A 14,550-nucleotide genomic window follows, 5' to 3' on the forward strand; every position below is an offset into this window, starting at 1 on the left:
TTGAGAGCTTTGCGCCTATTTTGTTCTGGTTGAAAATCTTTTTGTTTCAGTTGACAATCTCTGAACTCTTCAGAAAGGCACTGGTGATGCCACTACCGCTGCTTTAACCAGGCTACTGTCACAACAAAGACATAAAATCCCATTTGTTGGAGCAGATTGGTCGGTGGACACTGGATGTTGCTGGTGGGTGTTGTGCTTTTGTCAATGTACCGTTGTTAGCTAACTGTGTAATCAACCCGCTGTTAGTGTTAAGTTAGCTTCCTAGCTAACATCAATGTCAAGATATTGTTGACATAGAAACAAAACCCACGCATAGCTAGAAAACAACACAATCTCAAAGACTATCAGTGTGCCTCTGATAATGTGTAATGGTAGAGTGGATGTGATGCAGTTTTCAGTGTCCACCATCTTGGATTATGGACAATATTACTCCCTCCAGTGTACTCACTGTGGGTACTATATGTTATGCATTCTAGGCTTTGGACCTGCACTTCAGTTCATCTCACTTGGACTGTCATTTACATGTCACCTTCCCTCTGCTTTTTAAGTTTTTTTCCCTTTTTGACATGTAATGTTCCTCTTAGGTTCTAACTTAACTTTGGTGGATGTTCATTTTGCTCTCCTGATACTGTCCTGCTTTTAGCACATTTTATAATGTGTCTCCTCTTGCATCTAAAGTGATTTTGATAAAATTGCAGAATTTGTATTTAGGGCTCTCACAAAGAGAAACATTTAGCAATCCAGTGACATGATGAGATGATAGGGAGTAAGTCAGAACTTGTATTAGCACCATTATATCAATCTATTGAATCGGTCATCCATCCTTTGTTTACTAAAGGAGGGGAAATCCCAAAACTTATCTGATCTGTGCTGAATGAATTTGGAGTCCAATGTAAATATTGTACAGTATTCCTTCACCGTTTTTTTGTATATAATTTGTGCTTATGTCTATAACATAACATAATACATTTGAATAATATTAGGGTAAATAAATAAAGTTGGAGTTACAGCTAAAAATCAGGTACCCTGGACATTATTAAATGACTTTAACATTACACAATATATCGGTGTTATTGTATGTAAACATTAAAGTCAAGTAAATTCCAAGGCCATTTTTTTCAGTGCTGAGCTATTTTGTGTTCTTAGCTTATGTTACTTTTTTGGACAATGCACAGTTGTGTCTTCTTTTGTTTCTTCTTTTGCATAGTATGTTTTTTTATTGTGCATATAAACCTTTCTCAAAGCCTTCTCATTTGTTCGTTAACATTTCGTGGTGCAAAATATTTTTCAGAACTTTTTTTGTGTGCAAATTATGCCTTTTAAAGTTGATGGGGACAAAATCAGTCATTTCAAAAAGTGGTGGGGACATGTCCCCAGTATCCCTTGTGTAAATGACACAGTTACTGTATCTTACAACCTGATCATCAGAATGTGATATTAAGCTACTGCAATCTGAGTGAGTTATAATGCACAGTTGGAAAATTATATTATCAGATTTTATTCTGTCAATTTAATTTAACTTGGAACACATCAGTGAAATACTGGGCACCTGATTAAATAAAGGTTATATGTTAGCATTGTTTTGCAAGCATTTTGTTTCATTTTTAAAAGTTTCATAAGCCAGAGGAATCAGTAGTTGCTGACAAATCCTGGCTAAGAATGAAATCCTGACAAATCCTGAAAGAGTGAAGAGGTGAAATGTTGAAATCACCACTGCCCAAATAAGATTGGAGTTATTTTTTACTGTAGGGATGGACTTTTATGATTAAAAACAAAGAAACAATCAGGTGCTACGTGGAGAAGATGGATGAGAAGCTGGATGTACTGTATGTGAATAAACAGACATTTGTCATTTTGCTGTGTTTGTTCATAGTGAGTTTGTGCTTGTGTACTGTAGACTGTATGTGATGATTGAGAGATTACGAACAAACCCACCAAATCAAATGGGAGTCATAATCCCAGATAATCCTATAGAAACCTCTGCTTTACCAACAGCCAGTCAGTCATCTGGCTAGCTAGCTTCATCAGCCTGCAACTCTGACAATCATACAATCAGTCAGTCAACAAACCAGCTGGACTGCCACTCACTTTGTTCCTTTAATACACACTAGGTACAGCCGTTTGCAATTATGAGTTTTAATAAAAAGATGCATCCACAGAATGTCTTAAGCTTGTTTGTGTTGTGTACATTGTTTGTCTTTTGGTGTTCTGTATGTATTTTATAGCTGGACTCATGCCTTTCCCTCCCTACCATATACATTCATTATATGATCACAGAAGAAGCCAATGCATGTGCAGATTAAACTTGTTCCCCTGTAGTACTTGGTCAGCATACAACTTTTTCTGCATCTCACTTGATTGATGTCTTTCTCTAAAACCCTGCATCCCAGAAGCAACTGTCTAATTTCAGTCATGTCTTTTGAACAATTGCCCTTTAAAAAAGAAAAACATCAAGACAAAATTCCATATGCCAATAGTCATGATTTTTGATCGTGCCGTTGATTAGTCCACAATGTGCCACACAACAGACGGAGCTGCCCAAATAAAAATGTACCAGATGTTACTGCAAAAACAACAGCTCAGAGCAAGGTAACAAATCTTTGGAAAAGCATTTTAGCTTGCTATGTGTGAAGTAGTTGAATTTTAATTTGGTGGCAGAACCCTGAAGTCACGCTATGAATGACATATTGCTGCATGCATTGGATCATTCTCTGTTCTAAACATAGCACCTACTAACCAGCACCTACTTTTCACTTCATCAAGCTTTTTGCACTTCTTTTATGCTACTGTTGCTACTTTAGGGTCAGTTCTTGCCTGATGCAATTCACCTGACCTATATTTAAAGATATTCACCCTGCAAGTGACCATGTGTATATTAATGACTCACCCCATGTAACATTGAATTCAGGAAAAAACAATGTTTTTGTTGCATGCCTCTGGTGACCAAAGAATCCAAAAACTGAGAGAATTCTTGATGAATGGAAGTCATGAGGGTCCACGTTTAACAAATATATCAAAAACATCAGCTTACAAACTCTTACACAACTCATGCAGTATAATCTATTAAGGCTCATTTATCCAGTTGTATGCTCAGTGCTCTCCAAACAAACTGTCATTTTCAAGGAACTGAACTAAAAGTGAAACTTTGTCTATGCTTTCTTCAAAGACAGACTCCATTGGTAATAACTATAATTTTACCTTGCTTAACATGGAAGCTTCTGGTCTACCACATTATTTGGAGAGCACTGAGCAACTCATGATCATATTCAACTGCAGATAATGTCTTCTTTTACAGTTTACATATTTGCATATGTGCTTGTTGTTTATGTTATACATCACATTTATTTGGCGGTACATATCACATGTTCTGTCTGTACTTTACATATCATAATTATATGAATGGCACACCATAGCGGCATTAATTTTGATATACAGCAATTAGAACCCCTCTTAAATGACATTTTAAAGTTAGATGCTAAATTTTATTTCACTGGACTGTTTCGTACTTTGAGCAATGAAAATAAAGTTAAATCTGATCTGGTCTGTCAAAATAAGTCCACTGAGAACACTTTTGTTTTAGTATATGTTATAGAATGGGAGACTTGAGCAGTGCACAGCTGCTTCTATAACGTTTCTCTCATCCAAAGACAGTCCTAAATGGTGTTCTGGGCCCTGCCACACCAAGCCGAAGATCGGCTGTTTGTCAGTGTCAGGCCATCAGTGAGCATCAGTCTCCTCCGTTTTTGCACTTTGTCACACACCATTGGCACTAGTCGGCCATTGTTGGCTTTTTTGCAGTACTGGGCATTGTCACCACTAGTTCTCTGATGTCAGTTTGGTGTGTCTGGGCCTTCAGACATTCTGAAAGGGATACTACCATATCACCTCAGCAATAACATAATCCACAGCACACAGACTATAGGACAGGTAGACCTTTCCTCAAAATATTACAACTTCATTCTCAATTCTTAAACACAGAACAGAACACAGATTTGTGGAATATGATTTGAATGTGCACAAAGTTTTAAAGATATTTTTTTGGGGCATTTTTAAGCCTTTAATGTATAGGTCAGACAAGCGTGAAGGGGGGAGAGAGAGAGAGGGAGTGACATGCAGCAAAGGTCCTCAGGTTGGAGTCGAACCCGGACCGCTGCGGCAACAGCCTTGTACATGGGGCGCCTGCTCTACCACTAAGCCACCGACGCCCCACAGAGTTTTGAACATGGTTAAAGATTGCTGAAACATGCGATCTATTGGGGTCAAGGTTTTTTTTTATCAAATAAAAGTAATTCATTCATCAGTCATGTAAACACCACCCAGCTGACCACCATTGTCATGAGAAGTTGATATTCAGTTGAATTTAGGTTGGGATGTTGGCTGACCAAAATTCAGTTTCAGGATAATGTCTACTGCTGACATCAATCTGACATAGAATTCTGACAACAGATGACACTGATATTTTGATGGTTTTAAGTTGTGCTGTTAGGGAACCAAAATCCAACATCTTCCAAATGTCTCACGGCAACATCATCTTGACGTAGAATAATGACATTAAGTCATACAGTATGGCATGGAGAACAAAACCCAGCATCTGGAAAACATCAAAATATTAACGTCCACACAATATGAAATTCAAACGTCATTAGACATTTAAAATATTTTCAACTTGATTTTCATTCCAATCAAAATATGACATCTGTTCATCCTAAAAGTCCAACATCTCTCTGAAGTCATATTGACACCCAATGCTTGCTGGCATGCACATTATAGAGGGTACTTTCCCAAACAAAGACACAAAATAAGATGGAAGAGTAAATCATGCCTACAGCTGTGTTGTCTCAGTAGGTATAACATTAAATGAGAAAAAGTGATCTTCTGAGGAGTAAATATTTGAAAGCAACACAGAATACCTAAGAGCTACATTATATTCCATTAGGCCTATAGGCCTATTTTTTTTATTTATATATATTCGAATTGTCACCTGGTGCCTGATTCTTTGTGTTTTTCGTTACGTAAATGAAGGCATTTTCAACACAAACTGATACAGAGCCGCTCCGCGCCCTAAAACCCCCGCAAAGAAGGGGAAAAAAAGTAAAATCTTGATGTTTACGGCAGCACTTGAAGGCAGCAGCAGCCTGATGCCTGCAGATTCAGATGAAAAGGCTCTTTTTTGGCTCCGGGCTCCTGATTGGCTAAGCCTCTTGGGAAAGGGGCGGGGCTTGTCTCTGAGTCCTGGCACCAGTCTGCTCTGCAAGCAGCGAAAGGTGGAGAGATTTTCACCTTCACACACTCTAACTGTCACACATATACACACACACATACACACACGCGCTCTGCGAGAGAAACGGCACACATCGAAACGGTGAGTAGAGTTGCCCGTTTTACAATTCCTGTCTGATATATGATGTGTCATCCCGTGTTTATCGTTGTTTACTGTAGCCTCGCGCTGCGCCATCCTCTCGTGCATTACTAAGTGAATGATGAAATTCATGTCATATTTATAGGTCTCATATTTAGGTCTCGCGCTGCAGTGGCGAGGATATGGGCCTATATTTAGCTTATCATATGGCGGACAGGCAATTTGACATAGTGGTGCACGGTGATTCCCTTCACAATGGCTGAGGATAGTGGGCGTGTGAGGGGGGATCTCTGTGTCTCATGCAGAGGTCCGTGGATTCGTGTCTCTTTGTTATGGTGGTGCCGCAGTCGGGATGGTACACCCCTCCTGCTGAAAAATCACCAGGCTATAGTACTCCCAAGATATTCCTATAATATCCCCACATGAGCTCATAGTGACCCTCAGTAATCATTAATGAGTGTTTAGTGGCCTCATTGCATCTGTGCTATTTTAGACTGTGCCTCTTTAAGATGAATAGTCCTATATGGGACTACAGTAACCTATAGTCTATGATTTTTGCTGGTATTAGTCTCTATAGTATTTACTACAGGGGTATAGTTTTCTCAAAGGCAGCAGGTGCACCGCCAAAACAGTCTAGGCCATGTTATATAAAGGCTTTTTTCTGATGTTACAGAGCCCATACACCCGTTTTAGGAAGAGTCTGTGATGTTCTATAGGGACTAAGCCTGTCGTTATACAATAATACCCCCCTCCCCATTCTACACACACATTCACAGCTACACACACTGCATCCTCTGTCTCTGTGTGGATTAGTACACATTGTTCTATCTGTTCTCATGTCTTTCTCTCTCTGGATGTTTCTCATTTTGGTCTTCAGTCTGTTTCACACTTGGAATTTAATGTGCAGTGTTTGAGGATAATAAATGCATCATAAAGTCATTAATAAATGGGCGACCACAGCACAGACACGCTGTGGGAATACTATTGTAGTAGGAGGATCTTAATTCTCCCCTTAAATTTGTTAATGTTCTTTAACTGCTTGGTGCAACACTTGACTAAGGCTACATGATGTTCAAACCCAAGATACATGGCTGCATCATTACATAAAATGGACACATTCAAGAGGCCTGTGTTTCATCAGTGTCCCATTTTCACTGCATGGTTCGGCTCGACTTGACTAAATTCACTTTTAGTACCCATAGATGTATAGAGAGTTGCATACAGCATCAGAGGCAGAGCCCTTTTCTTTCCGATGAAAGTTGTTTAGTAGTGCATGAAGCCAAAAAAGTTATACTTCCATGTGTGCAATTACCTAGATCCTCCACTCTGCTTCCGCATCGTTGGGTCAATACAGTAGGCGCACCAGAGACTTCTGCCAGCCAAGTGGCTAACTTCCTCTTTAGCCCTCCGCTAACATTAATGGGGATAAAAGGATCTAATTGTGCAGCTCTTCTAGTTCTTCTAAATGTTATCGGGCTGAAATGATCAAATCTAGATGTTGAAATGAGTCATTTTATGGGGGTTGTGACTCAAAAATATATATTAACTGATTTACAGACATTTACAATCTAAGTCTAAGGGAGAAAGTCTTTTTAGCACTGTTCCTGGGGTGTGATAGTACCCTCTAAGTGTAGATGTGACTGTTGCTGACCGTAATAGCAACCATCATGACAATCCTATCATTAGTAACCAAACAGAGGAACATCTGTACTTGATCAACACGCCAGTGTAGTGTACATACTGTATGGTGTACTTTTGTTGGCTGCCATTTTGTAAAATCAGGGTCTAGTGAATAAAAACATTGTAGCAGCTATTGACGGTAGCTTGGCTATTTTAAAAATGGTGAGTTTTTACAAGATGTCCCATCACTCAAATGACAATTGTCTCTGACCAATCAGTGCTGTCCAGCATGTTATCTCCACCTTCTAGTACTGGCTCAGCTCGCTTGGAACCTCATTTGAAGTGGTACCAAAAAAAATAAATAAAATAATGCGTGTATACAGTTTCCCAAACTTTTGCTAATGGAAAACCAAAAAAGAGCTGAGCAAGTTGAGTAGAAACATGCCGTACCTTGCAGTAGAAAAGTGACATTACACAGTAATTTCAGCCTGACATGTTTGGTATCTGTGGAAAGTTTGGGGTCTAGTACAGGAAATTGAAATAATTGTCTGTGGGTCAGGGGACAATGGCTGGTGTTGATGGATCTGCTGGTGGCTCCTGCAGGGTTGAAGAGGTCAGTCATTTTTCTAGCAGTCTTAGCTGGTGTGTTTATTTGGGGTTGTTAGATACTTTTGGCCTCTTCAGCTCTGCCTACCTGTCGCCTTGTTACTGCCTGTCTCTGCCTCTGTCACTCATATGTCACGCTGCATTTCATCAAAGATCCTCTTGAGTTTTAACTATTAATTTTTTGACACCACTTCTAGCCACAAGTCATAATCAGTATTAGATGGTGGAAGTTAAAATTTCTGGTAACACATAACATATCTTATTATAGATCAAAGCTGTGTTATGCATTTTAATTAAGAGTCTCTCAACAGTGATTTATTATTAAATATAATATATTTTTTAGTATCTTTTGTTTTTATGTTCTTATTCTGGGGAGCTGGTAGCAGAAGTGGTACGGGTTGGCTGCTTGAAGGGTTTTCTGATTGTATTCCCAGCTAGTCACAGCCACATGTTAAAGAGTCCTTGAGCAAGAGGCTGAACTCACTATTACTACACCCAGTGTATGTGAATAGGCAATTCATTTGATCTTTTAGTCTATAAAACTAGGAAATAGAGAAAAATCCACTTTAAATTGTTATATTCAACAAACTAGGGCTGCAATCAAACAAAGATAATTTTGCTCGACTGAAATTCGACCTACTTTTTGACCGATTGGTTGTTTGATGGGGAACATATCCTGCATGTTATCTCTAGGCTAATTTCCACGGTGTAAATTGAGTAAACTTTACCTGGGAGGGTTGTGTGTCCACCAAAGCATTTTTTCCTGTCACAGGACTCGACATTAACACTTGCCCAGGGCAAGTTAACTCTGTGTTCAGGCAAGTGGAATGCCTTGAGCAGAAAATAAATGTGATGCCCACTGTAATATTATCTGAAAATAAACTGCGCACTGTATCACTGGGAGCATCCAGCTCAGCTACAATCACGTGTTGGTCTCACCACTAAGCGTTGAACAGGCTTGATAAGAAAAATCAGACATACTGGACACTCTAGAAGTTAACCATGGAGTTGATGATGTCATATACAACATGACATTGCTAACATTAAATATCTCGGTAACGCTGCATGCGAGAGAGAGACTCACTGCTTTTAGCCCAGTAGGTAACGTTAGCCATCCTGACGCTCCAGCAAGGGCTCTACTGTGATCATATTGCTTTCAGAAGCTTTATAATCCAGGCTTGATCATCAACGTCTTTTTGGGGACCAATCCATAATGATAAATCCAACACTGAATGTCTTCTGTGATTATTTATGTGTTTTAGATTTAATATGACAGTTAAAAAAATGTTTAACTTTGGGTAAAATGTTGCGTTTGCCAATGTCACCAACCATCCAATCACAATGGAGAAGGAGCAGCACAAATACCACAAAGACCAACTGTCACCTAGGACAACTACAAGTGCTGAGCAACTGCTGTTATCAGTTTGGAAAAGAAATGCCTTGGTGAACACACTGCCTTATTAAAGTAACAACAGTGATTGTCCAGCCAGTGAGAATTTGGTTGGACAAGAGCATATCAACCAACCAATTGACCCATTAGAATGTGACAGCCCTTCAACAAACATTCCAAAACCCTTAAATATCCAACTTCCCACAGTATGACTTAGATAAAGGTAGCAAATCCTCACATTTGAGAAGCTTGAACCAGAGAGTGTTTGGCATGTTTTCTTGTAAAATGCTAATCAATTATCAGAATATTTACTGATTAATTTTCTGTCGATTGACTAATCAATGAATAGTATCATCTGTCTGCTAAATGAATGTATTGAAATATTATACTGATACTAGGGTGTGAGAAGAAATATGGAGAAAGATGTCAGTAAAATTGCACTCTATGTGTATTTGACCACTATACCAATTTGCTTTATTTGGTTATCATAATAGGAGACAGAAGATATATGGAGTGTCACCATTTTGGTTCGTTTTATTCAGTCATTGAAATCGAAATCAAAATAGAAACAGAAAACACTCATAGATTGACTAGATCTGGTGGTTTCTTGCAGGTGAGGAAACCCAAGCTGTTAATTCAAAGTACCCTCTGCCGTCTCATCTCTGCTCTTCTTTTTGTTTTTTTGTATTTGTTTAACAGTTTCTTCCAAATGTTCTCAGCCAATGACCCATTGATCTGTACAAATTATGAGTCTTAACAGTGGCATAGCCTTCAGTGCTGAAAAAAACCCCCAAACTGTTTAAATTGAATCGATTTGAATTGGGACCTTAGATTCCAAAATCTAATTGACTTGTGGATTTGGACATTTGTAACATCCCTAGAAGATACCATTTTGAATTTCAGTAACTGTAAGCCTGTAATTTATTTTAAAACTTGCCTTTTCCTGGCATTAAAGGCAGCATTAATGCTAATGAGTGAAATAAACAGCCTCCATCTGTTTGGTCGTCACATCCAAATTACCAATGATCAATTCTCAGAAAGCTGCTTTGAGCAGATACTCCTGAAAGGACCAATAATCTCATCCCCCAAATACAGTCACATTACAGTTATTTGGTCAAATATAATATAAACTTTATATTTATGTTATTTACCTTTTCTTTCACCATTACCCAGCACTGCCATACAGTCTTAATAAGGAAACTATTGTGTCCTTAAGGCCTGATCCACTAATTGTCCTAGTCACTGTCTCTGTCCCAGCTCATCCAGTCAGATCTTTGATGTGGACCATTTGTCTAATGATACATAATTTCTATTAAAAGATATCTGCATATATACGCAGAACCTGTAGGCAAGGGTAAGATTTTGATATCAGAAGCATTCTGGTTTTTGTTTGTAGTCTGAGTAGTATTGACCAACCACACAGTCCATGTTGACAGCCGGAGAGGTGGAATGCATTGGCTGTAATGCAATCTCAGAACCCATCGACTGTTTGATGTTTTGCTTTTTATTAGCTTTTTATTTTTTTATTTTTAAATTGCATTCATATACAGATATCTCTTCTCTTTGTAAGGATTAACCAAAATAAGTGGGGCTCGGAAGAGGAAGTCTTGGCCCGAATATCTGTTGACTTCACTGGAACACCTGGAAACTTAACTGTTGCCCCCCAGAGGCTTATTGTCAGGCTGCTAGTCGATATGTCCCCAAGGGTACAGTTTAGGTCAGGTAGCATCTAAATTCTTACTTCCATGACCTTAGTTTAAGCCTGGATCATTCAGCAAAGTCACTTTCAACAATTTGGCATTTAAGAAACCTTCTTAAATCAATGTGTGTTAGCAGCAGGCCCATTCCTGTTGCTGGCCATTTTCTCCATTTTACTCCAGTGTGGTTCACAGGATAGTGAGCAGTATCATAGTGAATGAACACAAAGCCAAATACATTAAAGGCAGTAAGGATTATATATCATTTTATTAAAAATTAGTGGAGAAAATGCTTGGTTCAGGCTTTTTGGTATTGAAAAAGCAGATTTTTGTTGTGGAAACATATAGCCTAATAAACACCCTTATAATGAACAATGCCCAATTCCTAATTCCTTAATACTTCTTGCTGTGTTAACTGCGGACTAGATTCTGTAACCCTCCGGGTGTATCCTCTTTCCTAGCATAGAATTAAGTGTAGCAGTCCTCTTCAAACAGTATAGGCCTACTTTTAATGGGAAATATCTTTGTGACAGATAAGTGATAGATAGGGTGGTCTGAAAGATAGAAAGCCAAGAATGAAAATGACACACAGAGATGGAAAGAAAGAAGTAAAGAAAGAAAGAAAAAGAAAGAAGTTAGCATTGTGTTAGTCCCCATATGCAGAGGGACCTAAAAAGGCTTTATGTCCTTTATCACCAGCATAACAAGATGACAAGAATTGTAAAGGGAAACAATATTTTACAAATACTAGTAAATTGTGTTTATCAGCATGCTTGAGATGCAATGACACCCAGTACTAAGTTAAGCTTGTCAAGGTTAATAGTAAAAAAACAACAATTAATTGAGTCTATTATAGTAGAGTTGAGCTTGGCGAACTGAGTCTGATATGTTGTAAAGTGGTTAATGTACTGGATAGTGGGAGCAGTTTTACTGAAACATCCATAACTCTTGGCATTTTCCAGTCCAGAAGCTAATCATGACTGATCAACTAATGGGTTTGGGAAATCAGAAACAATTTCAGCAGACAGGTTTACAGTGGAACTGTGAGGTAACCATGGGTCCTGCATGCAGCTCTTTTGGTATCCTTGAAAGTCTGAACCATGGATAGCATGATAAAATGAAAAAAGAAAGGCTGACAGGCTGATGATGCCTAAGACTACAGGCAGGAAGCTTGATGGATTATCAGAGATGTTCTAATGCATGGCTGTTGTGATGATGATGATGCCATGATTTCTGCTTTAGAGATTGGTGGGATTACATGCAATCCCTCTCAGATTACCAGCCAAGCAGGCAGGAAGTCAAGCTAGCGTTCATCCAACCAGGTGTACTTAACATCCTCAGTCCACTTGCCATGCAGTCAACCGTTCAGAGTCACTTAAGTTTCCAGTGAATCCAGCTGGCCAAGCATTTACTGTCATATTACAACATAACAATGTTGATATAATCAGCTACTTTAATAGGAAATGTGTAGGCTCTCAAGTCATTCAGTAAGTCAGCAAGTCAGCCAGGCAGAGGCAGTGCAGTGCAGATATGATCTAATAGTGGTGTAGACCCCCAGGCGATCTCTAAGCCATAATAGTTTGTAAAACGAAGGATTACGTAACGCCTTAGGGTCAAAACGTCAAGTTATCTCTTAGTGCTTCTGCCCAATATTAACCCAGGCTGTATGAAGGAGCTAGGTGAGTCTGATGGCACCCTCCAGCCATAAGGAGATATTCTTGCACCAGTAGAAAAAAAAACTGCTTTATTATAACCGACAGTGAGGAGGAACAGGACAGATGGGGGTGAAAGAAACGATGATTTGTAACCATAGATTGAATAGTGTTCAATGATATAAAATGACTTTACATACAGCTTTCAGTTTCGATACCTCAGTCATACCTTACCAGTGATGTTGCAAGGTAAGCGTCCTGCATGTCTATGTATGGTCGCAGGGGCATACCGTTTTTTAGGGATGCACCGAAATGAAAATTTGTTGCCGAAGCCGAATAATATTAAATGCTTGGCCGAATACCGAATACCGAATATTGCTGTTTAGTTTTTCATTAGTTTTTGCAGATGAACCCCCTCCAGATTAGTGTTGTCAGGGAGGGTACCAATATTGGGACCCACTGTACGATACCAGTGAAAATATCATGGTTCTGAGTAGTATCAAGATACCACAGCGAAAATGACGCATCAATCAGTGATGAACATAGGGGGGATCAAAATAAAATAAATAAATAAAATAAGAATCAACCAGCCACCCTCCTCCCCTGACAAGTCCCCTCATAAGTAAAGAACAGTCCCTAAAGTGCGGTGAGGTTTGTGGACCGTGAACGGCTCGTTTCTCCTCTGACACATCACGTACGGTCTGTGTTCGGCTGGCTCGGCTGTTCAGGTACTTCTGGGCAGTCATGACGCCAAGAAGAGGATATTATTGGAGCCGACTTCTCCGTCACGGTAAGCCTATGGCCGCCGTATTTGACAGGAATGCATTACTGTCTGTGTCTGTGACCTCCGTTCAACCCACAACCGATGGGATTCGCCTTTCGTTCCTGCTGCTGGTTGAAATCTGTAGGCTGCTCGCACAGCGTGCTGAATGATTTAAGCCTATTTTGCTCGCTCCAAACTATTTTTAGTCGCAAATGCGAGTGCCGTGACGGACGGATTGCCACACTGCCGACATTTTATTCCGCCTGTCACGGCACGCTGTTTGATTGCGTTATCAAAACACGCCGCTATTATTCGGCCTTGCTTTTAACTTATTCCACCGAATACCGAATGTGTGTTTTTTTGCAATATTCGGCCGAATATATTCGGTTACCGAATATTCGGTGCATCCCTACCGTTTTTAAAGTATACTGTGGTGTAAAAAATTGACAAGTATCATGTTGTGTGCATTTGCTTATCTATGGCAGTAAATGCAACCAGACAGAGAATCTCACCTTTATTATATTTTAGTTTAGTTTATTTTCAGAAGGGAGCCAGATACAGTATACTGCCATTAGAAAAAAGTTTCAAGATTCAATTGTAATGAACGGTTTGTTTAACCAAAAAACCCTTATGTTTTACTTCCTTTAAGGGTAATTGTAACTGATAATAACTATGTTATACTGTGTGTCCAGTACAACTGGTTATCGTATCGTGAAGATCTCATACTGTTGCAACCCTACGCAGATGCATTAAGATCCGAAAGCATCCAGTAAACTCATTATCAAAGCATCTAGGGGACCAACCTGTTTTTTTCCCTGATAGCACAGGACGCGCTGTGTTGAAAAAATGTTTTCACTGGCAGCCACTATTTTCTTACCATATGTGCATATATCTTGTGCAATCCCATTTTGTTCCTAGTGTCAATGAGTGAAAGGAAAATGTAAAATTCTTTTTGAGAAAGAAAGAGCATGAGCATATTTCTCAAAATGTTAAACAATGAAATTTATATTCATACAGATACAGCATACATGAAACCATAAGTATAACCTTTAAGAGAATAACACTGCCATTTGTCAAAATACACAAATTTTGTGGGACCCACTCAAATGATCACCTGTGGGTCCAGGCAAGCTCTTCTCATAAAATGTTTGTATGTTTTCCTACAAAAAGTAATGCGCCCTAATTTGTACGTTTCCCACATATTTTGAAAGGCTGCAATCACGTGACCAATGTGCTAAGGGGAGTCTCAAAACACGGGCTTCCCCCGGGACTTTCCCCTTGAGATGCATGTTCGGAACCGTGTGAACTTTGAGTGACTTTCTTGTACGTTCTCACCATGTTTCTTTTCCTAAATCTGACCATAGTAACTTTACTTGCCTAAACTACCCTTTGTAACTTAACATTAATTATGTAACTTTACGTTAAAGACATAACGTCATCCGTTGGGTGCTAATTTGTAGGAT

At 39.2% G+C, this 14,550-nt stretch overlaps 1 protein-coding gene across 2 annotated transcripts in view; it reads left to right on the forward strand.

Annotated features, from left to right (window-relative positions):
- The first annotated feature begins 5,240 nt into the window (after positions 1-5,240).
- Positions 5,241-14,550, forward strand: part of map4l (microtubule associated protein 4 like) — a 148,318-nt gene continuing 139,008 nt past the window's right edge. For both annotated transcript variants that reach the window (XM_050033787.1, XM_050033786.1), the window contains exon 1: positions 5,241-5,362. The gene's annotated coding sequence lies outside the window, so the exon portion shown is untranslated. The remainder of the gene's footprint in view (positions 5,363-14,550) is intronic.

The sequence above is a fragment of the Epinephelus moara genome, chromosome 21 (assembly GCF_006386435.1).
Source record: "Epinephelus moara isolate mb chromosome 21, YSFRI_EMoa_1.0, whole genome shotgun sequence".
In the NCBI taxonomy this organism is placed as follows: Eukaryota; Metazoa; Chordata; class Actinopteri; order Perciformes; family Serranidae; genus Epinephelus; species Epinephelus moara.